This window comes from Calliphora vicina, chromosome 4, assembly GCF_958450345.1.
Source record: "Calliphora vicina chromosome 4, idCalVici1.1, whole genome shotgun sequence".
NCBI classification, from domain to species: domain Eukaryota; kingdom Metazoa; phylum Arthropoda; class Insecta; order Diptera; family Calliphoridae; genus Calliphora; species Calliphora vicina.
In genome coordinates, this window is record NC_088783.1 from 26,113,802 (window position 1) to 26,133,101 (window position 19,300).

Here is a 19,300-nt window from a genome sequence, read left to right on the forward strand (position 1 = left end):
TTCATTTGTCTTAACAATATCTATTACACCTTCTTTCCAGGTTTTCTTTCAAGTCTTCCTTATACTATTCAATGGCTTTTGAAACAGTGTGATGATGAACCTTCGATCTTTTGCTATTTTTTTGAAAGTTCACATTGGATTTTATTGAAAAGTTTTTAATATTTTTTCACGTACTTTTTTTCGCGTCCATTTTGACTGAAATAATATTTCAAAATTAAGGCTTTAGAAAAGATAAAATTTTACATATTTTTAAAAGGAATAGTGTGTATAAGTTTTTTTTGACTCACTCTTTATTATATGAGTTCACAGAAAAAAATGCAGATTACATACAGTGCTTCTATACCACTCAAATAAACTAAATTTAATTAAGTCTTGTCATGATCTCATAACCTAATCATAAAGTTGCTATTATTATTCAAGTATTCACACACCTTTTTTGAATAGTTTAATTTCCTCTCGTTAAACAACTTGGTAAAATCATATTAAATTCAAAGAAATCTTCATAAGTTATTTGATTTCTTATAAATTTAGATATGGATGAAGCACATAAGTAATCCTAGTCATCTTAAATATGACTCTTTTATTAAAAATAATGTATTTTTAGTATTTGGCAAATCACCTACACAATACAAAAGCTTCAGTAATACAGGTGAAAAACCTTTCACCTGTTTTCTTTATTTCGTGTGTGTTTTTTGTGTTGTTCACTCAAGTGTAACAAGTTTATTACATTTTATGGGTTTAATTTTATCTTCACTTTGAAATTGGCTGTGTTAAACCGGTTAATGCCATGTCATGTCATGACATAACCCCTAACATATTAATGCCATGTAAAAAAACGACACCAAGCGTATGAATTATTTGAAGAAACATACAAAAAAACTCAATTTTTTTTAGTAGAAACATGTATAAATATCATTCATTTATTTATTTATTATGAATCACTTTTCTGTACATTAAATAGATTTTTATTTTTATGGCCGTATTGTTTAATATATTTTGTGTGTGTTTTTTTTTTATTTTTGGTTTTACGTTTTATAACGAAACCAATTAACAATTTATTATTATTCTTGTACGCAGTATGTTGAACACATTTTTCAATTTGAAATTGATATCATATTTGCAACAGTAGAATTGCTGGTTGATGCAGCAGCAGTGAATGGTGGTAGTTGCAAAAAGCAATTAATTGTTACACGAAGACCAACCATCAAACAAACTGTGAAAAATGGTTCTGAAATGACAGACAGGAAAACGCCATCATACAACATACAACCGCAACAATATACGGACACAAAATGACACTTTAACTGTGATACGCACTTGCAATGAATGCCCTTGTGCGTGAGTGTGTAAGGCTATCATTGTACATAAACGAGGACAGTCTGAAAGGATCAAATAATACGATTTTCCAAAAGTTAGACAATTTCTTAAGTAGGGTATTGTGGCATTAAAACTTGATGAGAGTTCCTTAAACAGCATTCTTAAAAAGTTTATTTACTAGTCAGTTTGTGGTTAAATGTTCTCATGCCAACCTATTCAAACACAACATTTTCTTTACTGTCTTTTAGACAGAAGTTTTCTTAATTTCCTGATTATATCAAAACTGTTTTGCTTTAATCAATTGTAATTAGAAATTATGTCAAAAACAAACATATTTGAAAACTACCAACCATTCCCTGGATTTTAAAGGAAATTATCAAAATGCCTCGTTTGCTATGCGTGCCCACAGTTATGGGTACGAGTAATAATACGAGTATTTGACCAAATATGACCCAGTCTTTAAATAAACGCAACAAAACGAAACAATCCAACCGCAGCATGACAATTGCATACAAATTTAAAAAGCAACTTTACAACAATCATATTGAAATTTAAAAAAAAGGACTCAAATAGAAACAGTATGAACCAAACAGCACACCACCAACACCACTAAACAATAATAACAACAATGCCCATACTTACATGCCACACCAGCACAATGATAAATGTCCTTACACTAACTCATGCTTATGTGTCCACTCAAATGCTCATGTAAGAGTAACGACTGAGATCATGCAAGCTGGTTTACTATGATGGTCCTTATATTGGCCTTTTTCGATTTTCTATAATCCCAAAGTTTAAAATTGTACTGCCAAAACCTAATGATGAAAACAATTGGCAAATTGGATGCATTTCCTACCCTGCCAAGTTCGTCAAATGCATTCAAAATTGGGAGTAGTCTAAAATAAATTTTCAGTGATATTCTTTGAATTATTAGGGTGGGTCAATTTGTTCGGGTGAGAAAAACGTACGCCTGTCACGTTTTTCGGAATCAGAATCTACACAAAATTCTAAGAAAATTACCAAAAGAAAGTATTGGACTAAAATTAAAAAATTTAAGATTTGTTTTTAAAAATTCCTTTATTGTCATGGTAGGCATTCATATTGTTGAGGTTACGATGATTTTCGTCAAACAACCCGAATGTGAACAAAAGTGCGTAATAGAGCGTAAAAATACACACAATTCATTCAGTTTCTTGATGTTGTTGTGGATATTTTATTTTTTACCCAAAAGAGCACACAAATTAAATGCCTCTTTTTGCGTACCACTGCTTTATTGTGTATTTTGAAGTCTCTCAGCATTTCTCCATAAATAAAAACAAGTAAGAGAGCTACATTCGGATGTGCCGACTCTTATATACCCTTCACCAAATTATACATAAAAATGTTTTTATTTAAACAAAATTAATTTTTTTTTGGAATAGTATTTGTGAAAAAAAAAATTTTTGATGTGAAAAAATTCGGGTTAAAAATATTTTTCCCGATTTTGACCCATTGTCGGTCAATCTTAAGATATCCTTATATACATCGTTGCAATGAACTTTGAAATATCTATCATTAGATATCCATATTGTCTATACTAATGACTTAGTAATTCAGATATACATAGATAAAAAAATATGGCAAAAATAGAGGTTGTCCCGATTTTTTCCTTATATCTCAGCTTTTTATGGACCGATTTTAAATAGCAACCGAGCCGGAAGAATTTCCGACATATTGATGTATGAATCATGTATTTAAGTTATTTGGGGGCTACGGAAAGTAGATTTCAACATACAGACGGACTGACGGACATGGCTATAACGATCCAGAATATATATACTTTGTGGGGTCGCAAATGAAAAATGTAGAAATTACAAATGGAATAAACCTTTAAGTAGATATGCCCAAATCTATAGCCTCTAAAATTAATTTTATTTTTGATTTTCCATATAAGTACATACATACATAGAAAAAATAAAATTAGTTCTCGGAAGTTTTCGGAACAGGATGAAAACCTAACATTTTTTGTCGAATGATAAACGAAATATTCAAAAAATTATTATATATCTATGGAATTCGTGGGCGGTGGGCGTGACCAATTTTATTGAAACTCGACATGCCTTTTTCATTTGTTTCAGCAAATATATGTGACAAATTCTCGGTGCCAAATTTTAATAATCTAATTTTGGCACAAAAATGTATGAAGCCATCCCTCTGTGTGTCGCATGGCTTGTGATTAAATTGGATTTTTCAGTATTCATTCTAGTTTGGGTTTGCGACTAATGATTTTGGTTTAAAATTGTCATTTTCTTCACAAGTTCGAATCCTTGATTTTTCTTTGAAATTGTCACTCTCGGAACTAAGGACTGAGATCGAAAAAACCTTAACACATGTTTTTCCTTAAAAATTTTAACCCAAGTATTATTTGATATTTTTTTGATCTAGTTACCTTTGAAAAGTGTGAAAAGTGAACAGTTATTATGTTTAACGTCTGTTAGCCCCTGTCTATACTTGATAAATTTGTATCATGATAAACGTCAAAATGGTTGTCAAGATAAAAAATTATCAGGTATAGTCTCCATTTATTAGTATTATTGCTTCGTTATGACAAAATTGTTAGTGCTTTTGCTAAGACAACTTTGTCTTGACAACAAATGTCATTTATTGTTATGATAAATATTTGTCAAGTATAGACAGGGGGTTATGTTCATTTGTTGTTAATCTGATTAAAAAGAGTGACGAGAAAAAAGTTTGTACTAAAATTATTAAATATTTTCAACAAAACCCAATTTTTCCTACAAAAAGTTGGCCAAACAATCAACAGTCTGCCGTCAAATTGATTCCAATGTAGGGTATTCGAATTGTTCTATTTTTCTCTTGTTCGAATAAAACGAATAATTCGAATAACAGATTTTAACTTGTACGAATAATTCGATCACTAGTTTAAAATTAATCGAATTATTCGAATAATTTAAATTATTTTAAAATGTAAAGAATGAAGTTTTGATGTCGGTTTTTTAATATTTTATTGTTAAAGAAAAACAAAAAATAACGTTAAAGTTAACAACTCAAGTACTGATAATGTTAAAAAACATTCGAAAACAAATTCCATCATTAAATTTTCAACAGAAATATTCTGATCAGATTAACTCCCGAACAATCTACAAAACAATTGACTAGCAAACCCTTAGTTTCCGTTTTGGAGCTATGCATTAAAAAATTTGAGCTAGTTGGACATAATCCTGAATTCAAATACAATAAAAACGTATATTGACGTATTATAAACTTTTTTATGTCGTTCATTAATACGGGTTTTAAATTGAGTAACTAATTCTTTAGTAAATTATACACTATTTCTCAGTTATTTATAACAAATTGTATTATACATCAAGCCCTGTCAACGTTGCCGAATCTTTTCTTAATAAAGTGGTCTTGGGGAATTACACAATAAAGGGAATCTATCCAAAGTTTGATATCATTGTCAGTGAACGTGGCTAACTTGACGCATTTACAAATACGCAAAAAGTTTATTACCATGTTAGACAAATATGTTCAACAATGTTCAAAATGTATAAGACGAACTCCATGCTTTTCTTGCAACAAAACGTTAGTTTGCAATATTTGTGTTTATCATTTTATTTATTAAATGTCATCCTCAATATCACTTTCTACGACTGTTTCAAAATCACATTCTCCATCACATTCAACTCCACTTTAATCTAGGTTAAAATTTTGATTATTAATTGCGATTCTTCTAATATTTCGCCAGCTAAATAACAAATATTTTATTCCGTACCTTTTATTTTCATTGGTTCAAGTCCTAAGTTAAAAATTTTGATATATTTGTTTTTAGAATTGTAACTTCTTGCAGTAATATTTATATATTTATAGAAGGAGTTATAGGAACACTCATATACAGTGCGTCATTATTACTTATTTAAATTTGAAATTATGAAAAATTTTAAGCAATTTAATAAATTTAAATATATATGAACATTTATTCGTTTTATTCGATTATTCTACATAAGATTGTTCGAATTATGCGAAAAATGGCCATTTTTAAATTGTTCGAATAATTATTCGTAAGAAATTATTCGATTAATCGAACAATCATTAGTCGAATGAATACCCTATTCCAATGTTATTAAACAGTATCGGGAGAACTTGTCCGTTGATATAAAACCAGGATCAGGTAAATGGAATGATATCCACGGTTAGCTCAGAACTCGGACTATTTGGTACGAAATATACTTGAGAATATTGTTTAAACTGAACTTAGTCCTTACATGAATCCCTGCATAAATATTTTTGTATGTAACACCAATTTAATAGTATTTGCAGTTCAGATTCAATTGAGGCAACAACAAAAAATATGACCAGAAAAAATGTTACTAAAACTAAAATAGCTAAAATATGCTTTAAGGCTACAAAAAGGAATTGTTGCATTGCACATGTTATTTTGGTGTCATAAGAATGGAAGTTTAGTTAGATTCGTGTCTGAATTTGTATGGCTGTGTAAGTATTAGTGTATAATACCATAACACCATAAGAGCAAAATGAATTATATAATACGGAAGGCTAAATCTAGTCTACTGTATGCTTGTACATGTGATTGTCGTATGACTACAAGTAAAATACACTTTCACATGCCATGGATATTTATGTATTAAATAAAGTGTACACAAAATGTGTTTGTTTCACATTACAGTTTAAGCGAAATTTTTAGATCACTGCTAGCAGAGTGTTAGTCGTTTAAAATTAGATTTTATATTTAATCAGATTTTTATTATTTAATTATTCTAGTTCAACATCAAATAATAATATTTCAATCCATTAGAAGTATTTTAAATTAATCGATGCACTACTTTATTTAATTGTATTTCTGTGGCTGTATGGAAAAACTAGTTAACTCCATTTTCTGAAAACACGATAAAAACAACACATTTAACTTTTTAAACATATTTCAGTAACTATTTAATACGAATTTATGTTATTATGCATACGAATTAAACAAAACTTAATTTTAAATAATTTTACTTTAAAATTATGTTTATGATTCCATTGAACTCATTTTTGGACATTTAACTTGAAAACCGATTTCAGTTACCCTGTTTTTTTTTAAAAATGGAGTTACCTAGTTTTTTCCCAAAAAAAATTTTTCCTTTTATTCTTATTCTTTTTTTGATTCAAAATTTGAACCCAAAGAGCTTGTGACCCGAATTTGTTCTATTTCGATTTTTCTCTCTTAGTTTTCAAAACAACGTTGTTTTAAACTTTTATTGTTTCTTCTGGTTTTTAAGAAACTATGGATTTACCTTGTTTTTTTAAAAAATGCATGGAGTTAGCTAGTTTTTACATAAAAATATCTTTTAAATGAGAAACTATATCAAAATTTCAATCTGACAGAGTGATAGTAAATGAAACCCACTTTCTATTTTTGGTGTTATCTCAATTTTTGCAAAAAGTGGAGTTAACTAGTTTTTCCATACGGCCACAGATTTATACTTTTGTAGAACTTGACATACGTAAAACTTTAAATTGAAACAAAAAGTAAAGAATTTTAAACAATTTTGTTCTTGTTTCCAAGAAATTTCCAATATACTAGTAATAAACATGGAATCTAGAACGCGACAAAAGAAAAATGGAACTCGTTTTTGAACGCATTTAAATTTAAATATAAGTTTTTCAATCGATTTGTTTACTCACTTGCTTCCAGTTGATAATTATCATGTTAAAATATATCTTGCATTATTTTTTTTTAACATTTTTAATTTAATTTAGTACTCGACATTTACAATGCGATATATTCATTACTGCTTTTCGCATTGACGTATAAGGCTAGTGTTTATATACTAGTTTATCTTCGCAATTTCGTTTTTTTATGAACCGGTGAATTTAAATTCTGATTTTCGGTTTATTCTGATTTTCGGTTTAATTCTGAACCGGTTTTCTTCACTCGGTTAATCGGTTTTTAAAATATTGTACTAATATCAATAAAGTATTCATTAATTTTTAATAGTTAAGGACTAGGAACTTAGCTTATAAACTTTTCCACTTTAAAAAAATGTTCAGGCTCTTAAGTTAATTCATTTTTAGCGGGATTTTTTTTAAATTTTTAGTTTTTATTTTGAAACATGTACAAAATATTCAAAATGTTGGCCATTGTTAGCTTTTCCCGTCTTTCTGGCAACATATGGATTCCGAGCCAAATGAACTGCTTATCTTCTGAGACCAAGAACGAATCAAGCCAATTTCGAATAATCTGTTCCAAAGAGAAGCGTGTCCCAGAGAGAGAGAGCGTTCTGCATCGATCGAAACAAATAGTAGTCGGACGGAGCAAGGCATGGTCTATAGGGCGGCTGAGGCAAAACTTCCCAACCACTTCATTCTAAATAGTTTTTAACAGGTATTTGTATCCATTCTTCATTCGGTGCAAAAATGACTTTCTTTTATAGAGTTCAAGCATAATTTCGGATATGCAAAATCGTTTTTCAAGGTCTGTCGGCTTCAATTCATATGGTAGGAAAATTGGATAATTTTCCTACTTTTGGATGAATCCTGCTACTCGAAAACATTTTGAAAGTTCTGCTTAGGTAGCTCCCAATGATTTGGCAAGCTCTTGTTGAGTTTGACCGCAATCTTCTTGAAATAATGTCTTAAATTCTTGGTTTTCAAACATTTTTTGCTCGCCTGGGCTACCGTTGTCCTGCGTGTTAAAATCACAACTTTTGAACCGCACAAACCATCTCTCGCATGATGAAACTGATGGAACGCATTCACCTTAAGCTTCGGTGAGCAACTTCCCGCTTATTACGTTTTGATGGCACAAAATTCGATATTTTCGAAACAAAAAAAAACGTTGCTGTTTACACTTTAATGTTCATTAACAAAGTGAGAATAAATGACAGATATGTACCCTTCAAAAAGACGCGTTTACGAGATACACCATCTATTGTAAATCTCCCAATAGTTTTATGAAAAAGGCCGATTTTTGGTTAATCGATAACCGGTTTTTTATAAACACTCTTATACTTTGATATAATTGGCCTTTCTATCGCGCAACATTTTCGTTCTTATATTGCAATTTTCTATTTGTTTTTGGATCTCTTTTAGTTTTTCCCAAGTATACCAATGCTTTATTCCTCTTTCTTTCATCACACTTTTTAACCATCTAAAAAGGTGTTCTAATATAATAATTGATAGCGAACGCGACACAATTTTAAATGTTTTATTAAAAGTCACAAAATTTTTATTTCAATTGAAATGTTAAGCCACTTGATTAGAACGATCTCGGAGTGCTGCTAACAAACAATGATTTGAATACAAGAACGTGACATTAAAATATGAACAAAGTAGATAAGAGCAAGACAAACGTATTTAGTATTTGTTAGATAACAAGCACTGAATAGGTTTGTTTATGTTCTAATGTCGCGTTCTTGTATTCAAGTTCATTTTTAGTTAGTCAAATAGAATTGAACAGTAAATGAAGCATACACAATTTATTTAAACTACACTGTAATTGCATATTTGCTTTAGCGTGCTTGTATGCAAATTCTGTTATATAAACAGATTTTATGGTTGCTTCTTAGTTTTTTTTTTCCTTCCCCCAACATTCCTCCACACACACAACTGAATACTCAATTATTTTAAAGTCATGTTCAGGGTTACTTCTCTTGACTTAACTCTTCTTTTTTCCGGACAATAATTTTAGATAAACGTTTCAGTTTTTCAGGGACATGCTACTGCAGCAGCAGATCTTGCATACAAACTATACTAAATGTGACATATAGTTTTTCACATTTTGTTTTATTTTCTTTCCTTTTTTGTTGCTAAAACGGATATTGGAAATCATGTAACAAAGTAAATAAAAATAGAATGTAGTGTAAAATTAAAGGTATTGAGATATTGATGTTTTTCATTTGCTGTTTATTACGATGAATAGTGCTAGTAGGGTTTTATTTTATAATATTTTTTGGGGTTACTATGATTTTTGTTAATTATACTCTTCTTCATGAGTGACAAGGGCTGGAGAGGATCCAGGGGGAAAGGAAAAGATTCGCCACCGCAAGAATAGCAATAGCACTTTATATATTGTATGCTTAGATTATTTCATGCAGTCTTTATTATTTGAAACTTAGTGTTGAATTGTAGTTTCATTAATAAATTATGCTTTTGGTTTCTCTTCTTAAAGCCAATAAACTGCTTAACAACTCGAAAAATATTTCTGCATAATTATTATCTAAACAATGTTGAAAATTGTGTAGTTAATGCTATGGATACGAGAATGTGATATGGCACAGTCATGGCAGATATTCTCATATTTTTATTCATTTAACTTTGATATCAATTTAATAATTTATTAAAAACATCATGGTCAATATAATCTCTCGTCATGGCCATTAAGTGATTTGTAGTGCCTTAGTTTATTATACTGATTTTATAAGTTTTCCTTATTGAAATTTAATTAAAACTTAGCAAAGTAATATAAACGTTTTAATTAAGTATGACTTTCAATATAAATATGTATGAATTTATTGTTTTTAATCATAAATCACTCAAACGTAAATGTTTTCTTTCAACTACTTTTTTTTTCTATTTCTTTTTATGTATATTTGTGGGTAGTGGTTTTGAATTTTTTACATTTATTTAAAGGAATATTTCAAAAAAACATACATATATAAATGATTTTACTTTCTATTTCCAGCAGTTTTCATAACATGAAAACCACATGATTTTTTAATAAGGTAAGTGTAGTTATTATAATTTATTATTGGTTTTCGATTTAAAGAATTTGTAATATTAAAATCAAATAGGCGCATAACTTTTAATTACAGCCATTCAATGTGAGTGAATAAAATGTATTTGTTAAATAAATTAATTATAATAATGAAATTAGAAATACATACAAGTACGTTTGCCCATATAAAATTAGAAAATATACAATTCAATTACTAAATATTTAGTTATATGCAATGCATATTAAAATATAGGATGGAGCTTATTTTGCAGTCTTAGGATTTCGATAATCATTTTATATCCTTCACCATATCCTTCATAAATTATATATTCAGGATCGTTATTGATAGCGTCTGTCTGTAGCCCCCCAAATAACTTATATACATAATTGATATCTCAATATATTTGTAATGAGTCTAGAGCCATGGTAGGCGTTCATATTGTTCAGATTACGTTGATTTTCGTCAAACAACCCGAATGTGAACAAAAGAGCGTAAAAATACACGCAATTTATTCAGTTTCTTGATGTTGTTGTGAATATTTTATTTTTTACCCAAAAGAGCACACAAATTAAATGCCTCTTTTTGCACACCAATGGTCTAGAGTCCAACATATCGAGCCCTTAGCGCCAAATTATCGTACGCGACAAAACACAAATTTTACAGGAGAAGGTTTTTTTTTGATTATTTTGAAATTTATACATAGAATTAAAAATGTTATGATGCGATATAATATAATTTCGTTCAAGCAATTTGTCTATTTTTCAAAAATATTTATAACTTTTGACAATTAAAAATTCATGGAATACTTAATAGAAAAATATGACAAAAATGGTTTTTATTGATTTTTTGCATAGATAAAAATTTTTCGAATTGAAATTCAATTTTTATTTATAAATAGTTTTTAATGAAATTTCACAGTTCTGTAGATTTTTCTATTTAAAATGGAAAAATAAAAACGAATTTTGAAATTTATTATCAGCAATCCCGCAATTCCCAAAAAATTTTTGAAAAATTCCAAAAATGGTAATTTTTAGTTTTTTGGCTATAATATCCATACCACCTATAATCGGTTACTATGTTTTGATATCGGATACGGGATTTGAGAATTTTTGCCCTAAAATTTTATTTTACATAAAAAATAGGTGTTTTTTGAAAGGACCTGGTCCCCTTGGTAACAACAATTTTGAAATTGGTTTTCCTCTAAAATATTTTATGAAAACTAAGCTTTCAGAAAGTAGAAATTCCTTATACATCCTCTGAGAAATTATTTGCGATAACTTAAAAAGAAAAAAAGTTCTTTTTCCCAAAAAAATAGCGAAAAATCGCTTTTTAAAAATTTTTAAATTCAAATGCATATAACTTTGGTTTTAGCCATTATTTTAATTTTTTTTAAAATATGTTTACTGTAAAATATAAACATTGACTTACGATAAAATCTTACCCCCTATATTTTTGATGTTATTAAAAATTTTGATATTCTGATAACGCTAAACATCAGTCGGTCCATAAAATTTTAATTTCTGCAATAAAACAAAGATTTTAAAAATGTTGCTTACGATAATCTGTCGCTAAGGGCTCGATATCTTGCTATTTAAAATCGAGCATTTGTTTTCTAGATGACTGAGACAAATTTTAGACCTTGGGAGCATAGAAAATAAGGGCCACCCTATTGTATATAAGCAAATTATTCTAATAACATTTCTAAATAAATTTGATTATAAATTTCATTATATTTATTGTTTTATGTAAAGGGTATTTCATTAAGCGCTTCGACATCATAGAAATTTTGGCCTATTGATGCCATTATATCTTCTATTTATATAAAAATGAAATGGTCCATTTTTATTTGATTCGAAATTTTCAGGCTATGGTTTGTAAAGAAAAAAAAAAGAAAAAATTCAGAAATTTTAATTTTCAATATGTTAGCTCCCTAAAGTATGCAGTACAAATTTAGATATTTTATTTGTAAATAAATAAAAACAGGCTGGTGTGAGTGGGTTGGAGAAACTTGAAGATCTAACATTAGTAAATGCTACCGGGCGAAGCCGGGGTATATATATAAAAATGAAATGGTCCATGTATGTAATGGCGTGAGAACTGCTGGACCGATTTGGCTGATTTTTTTGTATTCGATTCGAAATTTTCAGGAGATGGTTTGTAAAGATAAAAAAATAAAAAATTCTGAAATTTTCTCCTTTTCACTTCTCATTTTTCTTAATAAGAGACATTTTTTGGAGAAACTTTAAGAACTACAATTAGTAAATAGCTACCGGGTGAAGCCGGGGCGGTGCAAATTTACGCCGCAGCTTCGCTGGTTTGTGCCCATCCGAAATGTTAAATTTGTATGACTCTGGCGCATAAATAAGGCTGAATTTGTTCTATGACATGGTTTATATTGTCTTTGTGGGCCGCACGATCTCGGTGGCCAGTTCACATCACCTCCACGTGAGATGACCATGCCCTAAAATCGGTTGTGCATAATGTGGCATGAGCAGTGTGTCACGTGTCACCTTCCTGTTTAAACCACATGTCTTTGGTGTCCATATCATTCAATTCAGGTCAAATAAACATAGATCGATGACGTATAGTGACGCCAATTGAGTTTTTTCGTTGCAAAAATCATAGCTTTTGATAGAAATGAGATAAGCAATCGAAATAATAAAATTTAAAAGGCATATGATAAATAATTGATCAACCTATGAAATGAGTCTTTGAAAAGTGTTCTACGCCTTTTAGGTGCCTAATTATGTTTTAGCAAAGTTGAAATTTGTCGAAAAATCAATTTTATGGGAAGTAATATAAAATTTATGATTTTTTATATTAATTTGTAAAAGACTTTTATGATTTAAAATTATTTCAGAAAAGATTTAAAAAAAAAAATTTCACTATTTTTATATATTCCGAAAAAGTTATTTTTTTTTTAATTAATTTTTAGTAAATTATTGTTCACATTCCGTAAAAGAATGCATGCAAAACATTTTTGGAATCATGTCATTTTTCAAAATTTTACCTCTAGCAAAAAATGGGGCAAGAACGAGCAGCTGGAAATTATAACCTCACTTGTTCTACAGGCAAAAACAAAATCCACGAACAGTAACTTTTTCGCTGTGAATTGGACGCTCTTGGATTTCATGTGGATTGGTATTTTTGTATGTTGGCGTACCCATTCATTCAGAAATGGGTAACACCGAAAAAAGGAACTCCCATTTTGATAAAAACAATTTTATCATTTACTCGTATTGCTGAACGTTATATCCGTCCATTTTGATATAACAAAACAAACTGAATAAATGACAGCAAATTCTATATATGTAGCCTCACCAATATGGCCGCTAGCAACTGTCGAAGTTCAGAAGTCTCTATTGTAAAACCCTGTATTTGTTAAAAAGCTTATACATAAATAAAATATTTATTTAAATCTATAGTTATAATATTTGTGATTTTTTCTGGAATTGAAGCATTTTATTTTTGTATTTATGTGTATTTAGATATGTATTTATTTAAAACCAAATATGGTTTTTGCTTTCAAATAAATTTTGTATTTATAGCCATCTCAACCAATTTGGTTGGTTTTTGTCTATCTTTAGTTTATTTAATTCCTTTTAAGCCACACAATTTATGAATGTATTGTAATGCAATAATATTCATCTAAATTTAAATGTTTAATTTAAATTTATTTAATATGTTTGAAAATTTGCACATTTTGTGGTATATTAGAGTAAAGGAATATAGTAGTTTGTGATTTTATACAGATTTTGTCATTCCACAGAAAAAATTATATTTCAATTCAAACATTTATCGTATATTGAACTGGTTTCAATTATTTCATAATTAAATCAAGTATTCATTTGCTCAAAAACAAAATTTCTTGATATTTTCTATTGAATTTTGAGTTTTGAATTTGATTATTTTGACAATTGAATATACAATTTTCGTTATTGGTTGAATTTCAAATACAAAAATTATTGAATAGATAATTTTCGTAATTGAAACACAAAAATAACAAAAATTAGTTTTCAATTACGAAAATTATCTATTCAATAATTTTTGTATTTAAATTTCAACCAATAACGAAAATTTGTATATTCAATTGTTAAAATTATCAAATTCAAAACTCAAAATTCAATAGAAAATATCAGAAAATTTTGTTTTTGAGCACATGAATACTTCATTCATTCATGTGTGTTTTAACATACATATATTGATTGCATCAAGCCGGTTTTGCGTGATCAAGATTGGGTAACGCGATAATGATTTGCCCATTCTTCTCTATTATAGCACAACATAGATGTTTGGACTTGATCATACAATTTTAACAAAAAATCTTTGTTTTCGCTATAAAAAATAGTAACAAATGAACATTTTTAAGGTACAAAGTGATCTTTGTGAGCTAATTAGATACGTTCAGATTGCATTGATATGTTTACAAGAGTTGTTCAGCTTTATGATAGCTACAACTTTGCTAATATTGTTAGTGAAAAAATTGGGAGTCCCTGGAAGTTATTTTAAAAAGAGTGAAAAAAAAATGTTGTTTCTATATTTTTCCCAGAAAAATTACACGAAAAAGCTATTTTTTGGCAAACAAATTAAGCAAAGTTTATTTGGTGGACTCTTAGCTATTTTATTGCCATACATGGTTAAGCGGTATCACCAAGTCTGAATTAGCTGTTGGCCAAAAACTGACGACTCCTTTTTATAAAGGCTCACTGATTTTCTGAAACTTTGGAGGCCCATAAAAAAAATTCGTCTTCAAAATCGCCAAACTGAGTATAGGGTTTTACCACCCGTTGGTAATATAATAGAATCTATCCTGTTCAGTCCGTGTGTTTTTCCAAAAGTCTTCATTTGTAGCACAGTGTAATAAATGAAAATTTCTAATAATTGGTTTAGTGGCCGAGGCATTTGCGGTCTCTGCTGTATTGGTAACAGAATTCAAATTATTGGTCAATTCACAAGGTCTCCTATCTTGTCATATTGTCATAATGTCCTAATATTTCACGACTCGGCGGCTCGGTTTAACCGTCTCTTAGGCACTCGGCACAGGTGGTTACGATAACACAATTATTTTAGGACATTTGTAGCTTGAAAGAAAATACCAACATTTTCAAACCATTGTAAAGTATTAGGACATTATGACAATATGACATGATAGGAGACCTTGTGAATTGACCATATATATTTTTTTTGTTATTGATTGCATAAAAACTGTATTCATTATTTAAGCAACACAAGAATCTATAATTCTTAATGAATATAAATTCCACTAACAAAAATATACACAAAACACGTGTAAACTCCCCCATACGATATTGTTCGTGCACAATTTTCGCTAATATGGCCAACAAAATACTCATACCTGGTTATCTTTTTGCTTTTTTTGTTTCAGATCTCCTTTCTATTATTTTATTACTAATAACATTATTAATTTTTTTGCGGTTTCGTTTTCCACTAAGGAAACCGCGTTGGGGTATAATTTCATTAGAGTAGAAAAAGCGAAACGAAAGAAAAAAATTATAAAATTTCATTATGTATAAACAATATGACTGGGAATACTTCGGACTGAAAAGTAAAGAAATTCTGCTTAAATATTTTAAATATCTTAAATTTGTAAAACAAATTTTCATTCGTAAATTTAGAAAACTAAAATCTTTAGTTTACATTCATAGAATTCTAGCTGTTTGTTTATTTACTTATTCCCAAATTAACATTTCTTGGTATTAAACTTACAATTACTATGTTGCATCTTTAATAACATAATTACATAGTAAGATTATTTGAACAAAGTTTTCTGCAAGTATTTCATGTTATTTATTCATACACTATAAGTGTTAAATATCATCAAGTATATTAAATTTCCTTCATTAATTTTTATAACACAATAATAATAATTTGCACACAGAGTTTAAGGATGGAGTTTGGTAAATAAAAAATAAATTTTAAAATAATGACTCTCATTTTTATGCTTAATCATACGCACGTTTTTATTGAAAACGAAACTTTCCATTCCATTAATTTTTTATTAGCTTTTAGACATGTTTGTTAAAAAAAATAAGTGCCAAATAAAGCAGTCAATTTACAGTATTATAATACACAGGAAGTTTTTAATTTTTTCTGTTTGTTTTCTGTCTTCAATTAAGTTTTTTTTTTGTTTGCAAATGATGAATTTATACAAATTAAGGTCAGATTACTTGTCACTTTTGTTTGGCAAATTGAAAGCATTCATTTGTTCGTTAATAAAGTTTTTATATAAGGCCTACTTGATGTGGAGAAAGAGGGTTTATATAAGTTTGTCATTCCTTATGTTATACAGACTTTAGAAATCTATTATTAATTTTTATGAATTTTTAATATGATTTAGCCTAGTGTCTATCTGTCTGCCTGTCTGTGTAAAACATGCTCACATCTAAAATACAAAACAAAAATTAATGAGATTTGTTTGGCATATTTACCATAGCCCTAAGCAGTTTGGTATTGAAAATAATCAAAATCGTTTAAGTAAGAAAAAAGTTATGACAACCTAAAAAATATTTATGTTTGCAGCGAAAACAGTTTTCAACTTTTTTACAGTTGCTTGGTTGGCTGTTGTAATATGTGATCCTATTGGATTTTAAATTGAAATTTTTAGATCTAAAATTGTTTTAATTTAAAAACCAAATGCATAATATTATAGCCGAATCGGATAACATTTAGAAATTGTAAATTAAGCTGGACATTCTTTTGTGTAAAATTGTTTTGAAGCATCTAAAAATTTGGTATTTCTCATGGAAATATAGCGAGAGCTTACGGTTAATTTCGTATTTTTTAAGAATTTGGATAGGAAGTCTTCATTAATTACATTTTTTTTAGCTCTAGACAATTCCGCTTCATTACCATACGATGTCCAGCATATTTCAGCTATAAGCATTCTTCAATGGGTGCGCATGTTAAATTTTTTGGGGACCTTTAAAATAAAATTCTTAATAAATGCGAAATTAACCCTAAGCTATCTTTTGTTGGTTCTTATTTCTGGTTGAATTTTCCGTTTTGGGACTTATAGTAAAATTTCACGGATAATATTTTGCGGAACAGTTTAACCGCTTAAATCCCTGTTTTAATGGTGGTTTTAGCACTTTTTTTAAAAGAAGGACTAAAAACACCCATGCCTTGAGGATTTAGAGGGTTAAAAATGTTCTTTGTAACATTTTACATAAATTTGCTGAATACATTTTATACCTAAAATGTTCTTTAAACTAAAATTCTTAATAAATGCGAAATTAACCCTATGCTCTGTTTTGTTATGTCTTATTTCTGACTTTCTGGTTGAAGTTTCAGTTTTGATGTATTCAGGGACTTATAGTAAAATTTCACGTATAATTTTTTTGCAGAACATTTTAACCCCTTAAATGCCTGTTTTAATGGTAATTTTTGCACTTTTTTAAAAGAAGGACAAAAAAGACCCATGCCTTGATGATTTAGAGTGTTAATATATTCTACAAAAATATTTTTCGTAACATTTTACATAACTTTGCTGAACACATTTTATACCTAAAATGTAAGGATCATATAGTTTCTTATGACGATTAACAATAAGAATGTGCCAGAGTTGGGAAACTTTAACCCATATGAAAACTTTCAAAACGCCGATACACGTATCTTTTTTTTTGTCTCCTCTATCAAAATTTATTGGTTGGACCTTGTAATTTTGTAAAAAATTTGATTTTGTTGTATAGTGTAATTATTTTCGATTCTAATATAGGCTAAATGAAGATTAAAAATTCAAATTTGACTTGTATGGACTTGAAATTGGCGGATTTCAAGGAAACTTAATTTTTGGTCACAAATGATGTCTTCAACTGTTCGTAACATATTTTCTAATATTTAATATCAGAGTATTACTTTGAGATGCTAATTTACGATTTTATAATTTTAAATTCTAAGTTCATTGCCCTTGTATAACTGAGGTTGAACTTTGCTGTGTTGGAAAATTTTGTCCCCAGATCTGAAAGGGTTAACGATAATCTAGATATTTTGAATTACTACTACGTAAATTAGCAAACCAAAGAAACAATTTGAAATTAAATATTAGAAAATAGGATAAGAAATGATTGTTTAAGAAATAATTTTAACAAATATATGGCCAAAAACAAAACTTCCTCAAGAACCGACATCGGTCCTCATGCCAACCCTAAATAGGTACAAATGTTAAAATATACGTTTTTAATCCTTCACTTATTTATTCGAATACAATTTTTTTTAAGTTATTATTGTTTAACGATGTCAGCAAATTTTTATATTTAACTATTGGATAGTAAAATTTCAAATATAATTTGAAACCGTTTCTTTTGAACGCGATTTTTTTTTTCAAATTTTGTGCCAACACAGCGTCATATGCGGCAAGTTTTGCATTACTTCTTTATTAAAATAAAAATGCCTTTGAAGCACATCGATTGCTTACCGAAGCTTATGTTGAAGGTGTTTCATCGGTTTCAATGGGAAGGGTTGATTTTGACATGAAAGACAAAGATCTACCAGGCCAACAAAAAAAGTTTGAAGATCAAGAATTGGAGGCATTATTCCATGAAGATTTTTGTCAATCTCAACAAGAGCTTGCAAAATCATTGGTTTGTAAACATCTGAATTCATCCAAAAGTAGGGAAATTGCTTGTCTTACGAATTGAAGCTGAGAGACCTTGAAAAAGGATTTTGTATGTCCGACGCTATAAAAGACAAGTAAGAAAGTATGGTCGGTCAAGCCCGACCATAAAATACCCTACACTAAGTAAAAGAGCAAAAACATTTTTCATTTAAATTTTCAATAATTTATATTTTTGAGTGATTTTTGGAAGTGGGGTTATATGGGAGCTATGACCAATTATGGATCGATCACCATGAAATTAGGTCGTGTGATTTGTGTCTATATAAAAGTTAACTATGTTCAATTTTGTGTGTATACCAACATTTTTAAGCGATTTATGCACGTTAAAGTGATTTTCGGAAGCGGGTCTCTATGGGAGCTATGACTAATTATTGACCGATCGTAACAAAATTTAGTGACATGAATTTTGTATATATAAAACTTATTTGGAGTGAAATTTGTGTAGATACATATATAAATTAAACATTTATGACCGATAAAGTCCAATTTCGAGAGGACATTTGTATGGCGGCTAGGTGAAATAATAAAGCGATTTCAGCCAGTTTCAACAGGCATGGTCCTTGGGCCGAAATAATTATATGTACCAAATTTTATCGAAATATCTTCAAAATTGAGACCTGTACTCTGC